The following is a 12,244-nucleotide window of genomic DNA, read 5'->3' as shown; positions in this document are numbered from 1 at the left end:
GGGGCCCAAACCCACAGCTTTGCACTTTATAGGCAAACAATTCTACCTTGGGGCCACTTTCCCAGCCACATAAGAAATCTAAACATGTTCAGCACATTTTGCCTTATGCCTACAAGAACATCATAATCCTTTTTTTTTTTTAAGCTCACTGAGGTATCTGCAGGAATGGAGGGGGAGAGGCGGGACAGGACCTCTGAGCTGTAACCAGGTTTAGCTCGAGGACCAGCTCTGAGCTCAAGCTCCGACACTTGGCACAGTCTCTAGCTTTACAACAGCGTGTGCAACAAATATTTGCAGACCAAATCAGTTACTGGCTTGCTCGCGTTCCATGCCTATCGACAATCTCACACTCCCCTGCCTTCTTGAAGCTGGTCTGTTCAAGCACCAGATGCTCAGGGTGCTGGTAGTAGCTTCCCGGAGTAGCAACCTCGTATTCCTGTTTGTGTTACCGTAACAAAACACCCGAACTAATTAACTTTATACCGAAAAGATGGTTCTTTAGTCCACTGTCCTGGGGATTGTGGAGGGGGAAGACCCAAGACTGGGTGGAGCAGCTGTGTTAGGCCTCGGTGGCCAAATGACAGATTGGCCTGGCACATGTGGCAGAGCAAAACATTCACGCTTCATCAGCCAGGAAGCAAGGAGAAAGAAGAAGCTCTTCCAATGTCCCGCCCCCAATGACCTGAAGACTTCTCCTGAGGCTCCACCTCCGAATGTCTTCCCATGGCCCAATAGCGCCACCATGGGGCTGAAGCCTCCAGGACACTCAGCGTCCAAACCATAGTAGGTCTCCTCTCGATCCAAGTGTCCAGATCTTCCTAAAGTGCTCCAAGCACAACAGGTAGGTATTTCTCCTCTGGTCTCATCACACACTCGTGGAAGGCCCTGCTTTTCACCTCACACTTGTGCTCCTGACTGCCCTTCGGTCATCTCTTACATATCACTTGTCCTTGCTCCAAACTGGGCTAAAGACAGTTGAGTTTCCTCACTCTTTGTATAATTGATTGGAGCATGCGCACACATAAGGCAGGTCAGAATTTTTACCTACAACATCACATGAACAGTTATTACCAAGGGTGTTCACAGTGGATTTTTAGGGTCCTACAATTCCATTTTAGAGATAAGGAAATTGAAGCTGATGGGTTTGTGTGTGTGTGTGTGTGTACTCAGGGCCTGGGCATTGTCCCTTTGCTTTTCACCCAAAGCTAGCACTCTACTGCTTGAGCCACATTTCCACCTCTACTCCCTGCTTGTTGGTGGTCAATTATGAATAGGAGTCTCACAAACTTTCCTGACTTGGCTGGCTTTGAACAGTGATCCTCAGAGCCCAGCCTCCTGAGGAGCTAGGTTTTCAAGCTATCAGCACCAAGCTGAGGCTCGGAGATATTACTGACCTCCCAGAGGCTTCAAAGCCGGAAGGCTGAAGGCAACAATCCTTTCTTCCAGATGTTGAAGCTGGTCATGTCATTTTATGAGACAAGACCACCTCGTTTCTAGGGGTGAGGATGGAGGGGGCGCATTTGAGCTCAGAAATGGTGCCACCCCAGAGGACCTCTCACAGAAGATGGGGGGGGGGGGGCTTTTGCCTTTTTGCCCCATGACATCCTGTAGAGCCCGGTTGTATTTCTTCGGACATGTTCTTGTTTCCCCTACCCTGGGCCATTCGTGGAGCATGTTATAAGCCCACCTGCTTGAGGCTGGCTTCCTCATTTAGCTGACAATGGTGTATCCTATGCTTTTAAAAGCACTGGCCCTGAGGATTGGGAAAGAAAAACTGGCTAAATGAGAGCGAATGAGGTGGCTGAGCGATGGTGGGAACGCCTGTAAGTCTCAGCCCTTCCCAGCTGTCCTTTCTCCAGCCTGGAGGATCAGTCTGTCTCCATGGGGTCCATGCTGTCAATGGAGCCGAGGCTGACAGCCAGCCCTCTGCGGTCCCAGCCTGCCCCCCCCCCCGCCCCTTGCAGGGCCTCCCGTGGGTATTTCTCTTTCAGAGGTGGCACCGAGAACCTCCTTGTCTCCCACTGTGTGGAAGGTGGCCTCAAAACCCCTACCACACACCCCCAGCCTCTGGGCTGGCCCAGGTGGCCCTGAGGTAGCACCAGGCATCTGGGTAGACAGCAGGTGCGGGCACCCGGCCTCCAGGTGTGGGGAGGACAGGGCTGCGGAGGTCTGAGTTGAGCTGGGACGGGGCTGAGCTTGTGTCCCCAGTGGAGGAGGGCGCGCTCATCCGAGTCGTGTTCACTGCACGGCACCGTGGTCGCTCATGGCCATCCCCTGCCCAGCCTCTCATATGAGTACCCAACACTTAGGTGGGCAAGGGGGACACAGGGAGATGTGTGGCCTTCAGGGACACAGCCAAGCCTAAGGCTCGTTGACCTGTATGCAGACAATTGTCAGTAGCAGGCTCTCTCTCTCTCTCTCTCTCTCTCTCTCTCTCTCTCATGTCTCTCTATGTGTTTCACTGACCCCCTCTCTCTCTTTTTTCTTTTTGGTCGGTCGTGGGGCTTGAACTCTGGGCCTGGGGACTGTCCCTCAGCTCTTCAGCTCAAGGCGAGCGCTCTACCACTTGAGCCACAGCGCCACTTCCAGTTTTCTGGTGGTTAATTAGAGATAAGAGTCTCACAAACTTTCCTGCCTGGGCTGGCTTTGAACCGAGATCCTCAGATCTCAGCCTCCTGAGTAGCTAGGATGACAGGCGTGAGCCACCAGCTTCTGGCCTACCGCTCTCTTTATCTACCTCTTTCTGTGTCTCATGTCTCTGTTCTATGACTCTGGTGTGTCTGTCTGTCTGTGTGTCTGCCTCTCTCTCTGCTTTTCTTTCTCCCCCCTCCTCTCCTTCTTGGTCTCTCTCTGCCTCTCTCTCTCTGTCTACCTCAGTCTCATGCCTTTGCTTTCTATGTCACTGTGTGTGTCTCTGTCTCTGTATGTATGTGTGTCTGCGTCTTTCTTTCTCTGCCTGTTTCTGTCTCTCAGCCTCTCTCGCTCTGGGTCTCATGTCTCTGTCTCTATCTGTGACTCTATCTTTGGGTCTGTTTTTGCCTCTCTCCTCCCCGCTCTGACTCGTCTCTGTCTCTGTCTCCGTCTGTCTCTGCAGCAGGCAGTGAGGAGAGGAGACTACTGGTTCTGTTGCAGCTCCACCTTTGGCCTAGCTTCTCACCTGTCCCCAGCCCCTGCCTGCGCCATCTGATCCCTGCGCTCTTTTAACCGTGGTGCTTAAATGTCTTCAGATGGCAGAACACCTGGAAGTCTTGGTCCGTTTTGTACAACACCAGGAAACAGTCATCTCTTGTTGTAACAAACCATTCTGCAAGCTGGAGGCAGGCCTCTGTGTTCCGGATAGATGGATGCGCGGTGACAGGCGGGAGCCCCCTGCAGGCGGGGCCTGGGAAAACATGGCCCGCGGCACAGCGCGCTCACCTGGGCCTCCCTTCCGCTGCTGGCTCTGTCCATTTGTTCCATGTTTGTGCGATTTTTATCATTTTAATTGAAAAATTCTTTCCATTGGGTTATGTTGGTTTTTCTTTTCCCCATGTGAGGAAAGAATGAAAGCACGTCCAGCTTAAAAGGGGGGGAACAGGGGTTCACTTCTCAAGGGATTCGAGCCGAACTGGGGAGTCCAGGTGGATTCAGGCCGTGGGTTCAAAACCCAGCTGAAAGAAATCCGGCGCTGCCTGCCAGGCGCTGGTGGCTCATCCCTGTCAGACAACCTGAGCCCCAAACTAGCATGAAAAAGCTCAGCGGGAAGCGAGGCTCAAGTGAGTAGAGCCCCGGTCAGGCAAGCAAGCCAAAACAAAGCGCGAGGCCCTGCGTCCACACCCAAGTAACAGAAAAATAAATACAGAAATTAGGCACGGTGTGAAAGCACCAGGCACTGTGAATTCCCAGAGAGCCTCAGAGAGCAGCCAGGGCGTCCCGGATGGACAGCTTTATCTGCTGGCCCCTTCTTGACTGAGCCATGTACTCCACAGCCCTCCCCGGCTTGTGTGAAGAACAGAGCAGTCCAGGAAGGGACTTTCCCCACCCACATTCCCCGTGGGACCTCACCTCTGCCACACCGGCCTCTCCTATCCAGAGGACACATCTGCGTGGCATACCGGGCCCAGGCCTGGGCCTCTCAGGGGCTTTGATCCAGTCTCTTCTGCACCAATTCCTCTGCTTTCTTCTACAGAGAGATCTTCAAAGCAGCACGCGTGATGATTAAACTCTATCTCCTGTGGACCCCCCCCTCCCCCCCATAGCGATGAGCCACAATAAAATAGAGGCAGCTTCATTCGTGTTTCTATATTTAGTGTTTTCTGATTCACCTCGTGAGACACCACACCCTAGTTTGGGCTCCCGACTTCCGATGCTGGGAAGAAGGGGTTCGGTGGAGGGGTTCAGAAGCTCAGAAGTGAGGAGTTTGTTTCTGAGTAGGCCCAGCTTGAGGCTGATAAAGGCTAATCCTCTGAACCTGACCGAGACCCAGAGCTCAACCATCTGAGCAGGAGCTACAAGTGGAGGATACGCTCAAGAGACAGTTGTTCTAGAACTGAACTGAGGGGTTCTATACTCCCCATTCAAGTGCGTGGGGTACGCATGGAGTACGTTTCTCCTGGCTGGAACTTACACGGTGCCAGGGTTCAGGGTTGGCATCGTACCCATCCCCCACCTTGCTCCCTCCCTTTTCCATCACAGACTAAACTGACTCCAGCCACGGTGTGGGAATGTGGAGAAAGATCCTTCAAAGAGGAAATGAAGATGAAATAAGGATGGAGTCCTCACCTAAATAGCCATGGTGTTCTTCTGAGAAGACGGAGAGCAGGCGCTGGTGGCTCACGCCTGTAATTCTAGCTACTCAGGAGGCTGAGATCTGAGCCAGCCTGGACAGAAAAATCCATGAGACTCTATCCCCAATGAACCACCAGGAAACCGGAAGTGGTGCTGTGGTTCAAAGTGGTAGCATGCTCGCCTTGAACAAAAGTGCTCAGGGACAGTGCCAGGCCCCGAGTTCAAGCCCCACAACCCACAAAGAGAAAAAGAAAAGAGAAAGACATCAGCATGGGCCATTGAGGACACAGACACCAGCCAGGGAGAGAGGTCTTAGGTAAAAGCCATCCAGCCAGCACTTTGACCTGACACTTCCAGCCTCCAGCCTGGGAGAAAACAATGACTTTTGTTTAAACCACTCAGGCTGTGGCTGTTTGTTCTGCAGCCCTAACTGACTAATACACCCCAGGGATAGGGATATCAGGAGTCAAGGAAACTTTCTCCCACTCTCCTCCACCTCGTGGTGGTCTGCAGTGTGAAACAAGCATAAAAACCCACCTCTGTCTCTACGTCCGTGTTGAAGAAAGGACAGACCTCCACAGCGGGAACACAGCTTCCCTCTGCTCACATTTCCCTGAATCGCTGAAGAAACAGAAAACAATTAAAGATGTGATCAGTAAGTTCAGCTGCTTCATATACTGAGCTTTATAATCTGCATATAGAACATGCACCTTCTTTCCAAGATACCTATGAAATATCACAAAACTTTACTGTATTTAAAACCCACAATTCCTCCCTGAAGTAGAAATAATCCAAAATATTTTTCTAACCAAACTGTAACAATATAAAGATTAGTTACCAAGCCAGTAATCAAGAGACTCTACTACTCAGAATTTTTAAAATAATTTTCAATTAAATGTGCGTGCATCAAAATGGAAACTGAGCTTAAAAAAATAGCTATGTGCAAGTGGCTCCTACCTTTAATCAAACCTACTCAGGAGGCTGAGATCTGAGGATCATGGCTCAAAACCAACCAGGGCAAAAACGTTGGTAAGAATCTTCAATTAACCACCAAAAGGTTGGAAGTAGAGCAAAAGCCAGAAGCAGAGCTGTGGCTCAAGTTGTAGAGTGCCAGCCTTGAGTGAGAAAAACTAAGGAACAGCACCCAGGCCTTCATTTCAAGCCCCAGTACTGGCAAGAAGAAAAAAAAGATAACAAAAAACAAATAAGAAATTTGGAGTGGGGGGCAGGAATCAGAATATTAGATCCGAGAATCTACTGGATACAAATAGAAAAATTCATGACGTTAAATACTTAGTAATGAATGAAGCATTCATTACATTTTTAAAAAAGCAAATGAATTAGCTCAAAAAATACCCCATAAATGAACTTAAGCAAAACAAGATGTTTAAATAGTAATAATAATAATAAAGAATTAATAGTTGGGCACTGGGGCCTAATGCTTATAATCCTAGCTATTCAAAAAGGCTGAGCTCTGAGGATTGTAGTTCAAAGCCAGGCCAAGCAGAAAAATCCATTGAGACCCCTATCCTCGAACTAGCAAAAGGCCAGAAGTGGAAGTTAGGCTCAAGTGAGGGAGCACTAACCTTGAGAAAAGAAAAAAAAAGCCAAGCAAGATCAGAAGGCCCTGAGTTCAAGTCCCAGTACCACCAGCACACCTGTGATGAAGAGCAAATATACTGAAAGAAAACACAAGGATGAAATATATCTGGACGGACAGGAGAGGAAATGTGCAGAGCCAGGGTGGAGCCGAGGTTGGAAGCCAGGTGGTGCAGGGGAAGTGGGGGGGAGGGTGTGTGTGAGGGGGGGGGGGTCAAACCTGGAGAGGGAGGAAAGACGCCGGGTAGCAGCTCAAAGCAGAAGAGCCCCTGACAGGGAAACACTCAACAGCTTGACAGCGGATCGAAGACAAGGACGGAAGCCAAGAAAAGGCAGAGTTATCGGGATGAGTGGGAAACCGAGTTCACAGCTGAAGATGGCATTTGGGCCTTTTTCTGAAAGGGACTAGGGACAGGGTGTGTGTTAAGATTTGGGGTGAGAATCCTGCGGCAAAGAAAGGGTCAAAGGTCATGAAATACAGCCCGCCCCCTGCACCCAGACCCTGCGGTTCAGGAACATTGGAGGGCAGGGAGAAACGTGTCCCACTGCCATTCCCTTCCTCCCTCCCTCCCTTCCTTCCTTCCTTCTTTCCTTTCTTCCTTTGGTCTTTCCTGTTTTTGGTGTCATTCTTAAGGCTTGAACTCAAGGCCTAGGCACTGTCCTTGAGCTTCTTTGCTCAAGTCTAGTGCTCTATCACTTGAGCCACAGCACCACTTCCCACTTTTTTTTTTCCTGATAGTTAATTGGAGATGAGTCTCATGGACTTTCCTGCCTGGGCTGGCTTTGAACCCTCAGATTTCAGCTTCCTGAGTAGCTAGGATTACAGGTATGAGCCACCTGCGCCTAGCCAGATTTTTTTTTTAATTCCCTAAATAGTAGCACGAAGGTATACAAGGGTTCTGTACAAATCTCCATTTTATATGAGACTTGCGATGTCTGGTAGATGTTTAAATGTAAAAACTGGCAAAGCTGTTGAATGTGGGGCTCAGTGGGGAGCTCAAGACAGGCCATGTAAGTCTGGGGGTCACTGGCCCACACGATAAAGGAGATGAGACACCCCAGGGGGAAATGCAAGAGGGCCCAGGAACCATTTAGAGATCCTCCAACATCCAGAATTGGAGAGGAGAGAGAGAGAGAGAGAGAAGAGGGAGAGAGGAGTTAACCACGGGTCAGAGCAGCAGCCAGAGAGGTGGGGGGAAATCAGGACAGTGCTTCCACAGCCAGGTGTGTAGAAAATTGCTAAGAAGCCAGGCACAGTGACTCATACTTACACTCCCAGCTACTCAAGAGACAGAGAGCAGGAGGATCAAAGTCAGAGTCAGCCCAGGCAAGATAAATCAATAAATCAATAAATGCATGAGAACCTGTCTATAACTAAATGGATGGGGGCATGGCTCAATTTTTTAAAGTGCTTGATTAAATAACACAAGGCCCTGAGTTCAAATCTCAATACTGCTAAGGGGGTAGGAGTGGGGGGAAGGAAGAAAGAAAGAAAAGCTGCAAGGAAAGAAAATAAGAAAAAGCCAACAAATCAGCCATCGTGTTTTGCACGTGACCAGATGATGGAATTCAGACCAGAACGTGTAAGAAAATGGGGGGAGACAGTGGCCACAGAGAGCTCCCTCTAGAACTTTCCTACCCAAGGCAGAAAGGGTAATCTGGGTGAAAGCTGAAGGAGAAGGTGGAAAGACTGGCGGTGTGGATGGAGCAGAAGGAGACAAGTTCAGAAACCCAGAGCTTGGAGAGATGGAAAAAATAAGGTCTACCAAGAGTCAAGGGGAGGAGTTGACCTTTGACATGGACAAGGGACCCACGGTGGGTCTTCACTGTAGCTAGGGCTTATCTGTCAAGGGGACCTCCCCCCCACCTTGCCCCTGGAGATAGGCAGACAACCAGGGGGCAGGCATCATGGCAAAGACCCACACCAACTCTTGGGAATCAGGTGACGAGGTGTGATGTTTGTCTTGGTGCTAATTTTCTCTTCTTGGCGTTGAGACTTCCAGCGATCTAACTTAACTGACCAGCCTGGCCTCACCTGTGCTGTGGATTAAGGAAGGAAAGTTGAAGCACCTGGGCTTGGGAAAGGAGGCCGAGGGAGGAGCACAAGACATTTCTAAAAGTGAGGTGAAGCCGGGCACTGGTGGCTCACGCCTGTCATCCTAGCTACTCAGGAGGCTAAGATCATGGTTCAAAGCCAGCCTGGGCAGGAAAGTCCCCGTGAGATTCTTTTTTTTTTAAATTTTTTTTTGAGTCCGGTCGTGGGACCTGAACTCTGGGCCTGGGCGCTGTCCCTCAGCTCTTCAGCTCAAGTCTAGCGCTCTACCACTTGAGCCACAGCGCCACTTCTGGCTTTTTTCTTTTTGCTTATGTGGTGCTGAGGAATCAAACCCAGGGTCTCAGGCATGCAAGGCAAGTGCTTTACCCCTGAGCCACCTTCCCAGCCCCCTCTCCCCCCATGAGATTCTTATCTCCAATAAACCACTCAAAATAAAAAAAAGCTAGAAGTGTCACTGTGGCCCAAGTGGTAGAGTGCTAGCCTTGAACACAAAAAGGTGCAGGGACAGTGCCTAGGCCCTGAGTTCAAGCCCCGGGACTGACCAAAAAAAAAAAGGCAAATGGAGAGTCATGTTGGCCTGGTGAGGCCTCATTCATCCGCCTCCCCTGCCATTTTTCCCAAGTGGGGAGTTTTTAGAGAAAATAGTGTGTATGTGTATGTGTGTGTGTGGGGGGGGGGGGGGGACGTAGAAGGGAGAGGGAAGGACAGATTATTCACATCCTACCTGCAGTTCCTGTTCTGTCCACCTGGGGTCACTAGAAGCTCACCCTAAGCTGAGCTCTCAGGGATGCAGGTGGAGAGAGAAAGCAAATTGCAGCTCAGCAGAAGCAATGCTGATATCCACTCAGACTTTCCTTTTCTTTTTTGGATATATGAACAGGTGAGCCCCAGAATCCCAAACATGTAGTGTTAGGAAGCATTTCCCCAGTCATTTACGCTGTTCCCATTCGAGATGGCAGCAGGTACCAAGGGACAAAGGACAAAGAAGCTCAATTCCAATCCAAGGGAGGGGGCGTCTCCGGTCCCGGGGGGCTGGGGTGGCGCCCATCCAGAGTGGGCTGCGGGGCTGGGGACCAGGCACTTGCCTCGCTCCACTGGCCGCTTTACGAGACCCACCTCCAGCCAGTGACCTTCGTTCAGGGTTTTCCAGGCTCTCCGAAGGTTCTTGACCTCTCCCTGATCCTGTCCGACAGTTCCCACCTTTAGCCAGTCTGCGTCTTTCCCAGCAGAAATGCTTTGGGGGGGGCTGAAGGCTGTCTGAGGCCCGGGGGAACCCTGAGACTGGGGATGGTGGAACTTTCCAGGTCATTGGGGATGGAAGGCATGGGATCTGAACTCCCAGGGACCAATGAGAAAGAAGATGGGAGCAAAGGGGGATCAGGATGGGAAGATTGACTCCGGAGGGCTTCCAGGAAGGACCTACTGGGACCCGCATTCAGATAGATTGGAGTATCTCTTTGCCCAGCCCTTATTCCCAGATCTGGTATAGCATCAGACCGGTAGAGTTACTGCCACCACCTGAGCAGCAGAAGCACCTGCATCCAGTGCCCACTAGGTGGAGACAGAGTCCCAGGGATCCTGCAGGAGCAGCCTGGCTCCGGACTCCCAGGCTATCTGGGCTCCTGCCCTGCTGGTGAACGTAGATCTAGGCCACCAGCTCCCCTTCCAGGCCAGTCCAAGTCATCACGGCATCCTCTGGACGTTCTGGGAGCACGGTGGTGTCCAGACCATGGATTCCTGTCTCTTACTGTCGTGGGGGTCGATGGACAGCACACCGCTGTCCTGGAGCCCATTCACAGCCGGTGTGCAAGTCACAGAGCAGACTGGAGAGATTCCACTCTGCTCTTGCCTTGGAAAGTCTGCTATTGAGAATGAAGCGGGGGTTCTCGCTCACAAGTTCCTAGGCTGAGCGACTCAGCATGAATGAGACAGGTAACACTGGGAGATGCTTCAACACAGGGAGCAATTCCCTTTCTGGTGACAGGGTGCCATTCAAAGGAACAGGCAGGGACTACAGAAGTGTCCACCCTGCCAGGGTAGAGTCTGGGGAGGAGGTGTCTCATCCAGGGGAAGAACAGAGCCGCCTCAGTTTACCTCTGGAAAAATCGGGCCAGCAACCAGCACGTGGCCGACACAAATTGTGTGGTGGAGTGCCCTGTTAACTAGAACCTTCTGGTTGGGTGAACCACACCGAACCATCAGAGCCACGCTGGGGGGTGTAAGTACCGGCGGGAAGCAGTGGCTCATTCCTCGCGATTGTGTCAGGGTGTGGGGAGTGTGAGGGGCTCTGTGGAGTGGGGGAGAAGAGAAGGACAAGGTGCGACCATCAGCCTGCAGTTGGGGGCCCTTCAGAGACTCCGCTCTGCCATTAATGTAGTCAGTAAATAAAGGCGGGCTTAAGCCCAGCGCACAGCGATCCGTTTTAGAACTGCGGGTAATTAGCGCTGCGGGGGGCTGCGGGGCTGTGAGTCAGGTTTAAATGAGCGAGTTCACTTTCACTGAGGTACCTTCCCCCCCCCCCCCCCAGGGAGCAGAGAAGGCTGCCCACCGGAGCCTGCGCCTTCCTGCTGGGGGGACTGACCCCCTCTCCATGGCTTAAGGAACAGGTATCCCCATGCACGACCCTCGCCCCCCCCCCACACACACACAGAGGCCCGGCCCGGCCTCCCAGCCCCCATCCTGAGCCTGCTGCTCTGTCCTGCCACACGTGGCGAACAGTCAGATGACTGAAATTGCACAGGTGGCCACAGGTGTGGGGAAGAACTGCCCGCGGGGCCCCCGGGCCTGTGTGCACACGAGTCCACCCGTGGCGGCGCCGGTGAGCGCGTGGCAGGCTCTAACTGCAGGGGTTTCCTCCCCTCTCCTCCCCTCCTCCTCTCCCTTGTTTGTTCTTCTGTCCCCCTTGCCCAGCAAGGATTTACTAGCCTGCTCCATCACCACCACCTCCCCCCCCCCCTGCCAGTCCTGGGGCTTGAACTCAGGGCCTGGGCGCTGTCCCTGAGCTTCTTTTGCTCAAGGCTAGCGCTCTACCACGTGAGCCACAGCGCCACTTGCGGCTTTGTCTGTGTATGTGCGACTGAGGAATCGAACCCAGAGCTTCATGCATGCTAGGCAAGAACTCTACCGCTGAGCCACCTTCCTAGCCCGAGATCCCACAATTTCTGACTTCAAAGAACTTAAAGCTCAAAGAGATGGTGACCATGCAGAAAGCAGGTGGCTGTGTAAGGTGACCCCAGCCTGGGATTCTAACTGCTTGGCAAGTAGAGGCCAGGGAATTGAGGTTGGAGGCCAGCCTGGGCAAATAATAATAATAATAATAATGATAATAATAATAATTTTTTAAAATCAGCAAGACTCCATGTCAATCGCTGCCCCGGCATGGTGCTGTACGCCTGTCATCTGAGCCACATGGGGGAAGCTCAAATAGGAGGATCGCAGTTCGAGCAGGCCCAGCGCATAAAGAGAAATTCTATCTTGGAAAAGGGGTGTTCAGCTCAAGTGGCAAGGGTGAGGCCCTGAGTTCAAACCCTGTGCCCGCTCCCTCCAAAAACAGAGCGGATGATTTATAACACAGCCAGAATCATGGTCAGATGGTGAGTGGTGGGTCGGCTCTGTAGATGCTAATTCAGAAGGGTAGCTTTCCTCAGCAAGGATTTGGGTTGAACCTTGAACGAGGCGGGTCTGTGCAGGGGAGTATGTGTAGTGAGAGGAACGGCCGTCACTGGGGTGGGGGGGGTGGTCATGGAAACACTGTTGGGGGGGTTGAAGTCTCCCCACACTCCTGGGAGTGGTGAGGAGACACCAGGGGCTGGCAAGAGAAGA

This window comes from Dipodomys spectabilis, unplaced genomic scaffold (assembly GCF_019054845.1).
Source record: "Dipodomys spectabilis isolate Male_0828 unplaced genomic scaffold, ASM1905484v1 ptg000076l, whole genome shotgun sequence".
In the NCBI taxonomy this organism is placed as follows: Eukaryota; Metazoa; Chordata; class Mammalia; order Rodentia; family Heteromyidae; genus Dipodomys; species Dipodomys spectabilis.
This window is presented reverse-complemented; position numbering follows the sequence as displayed.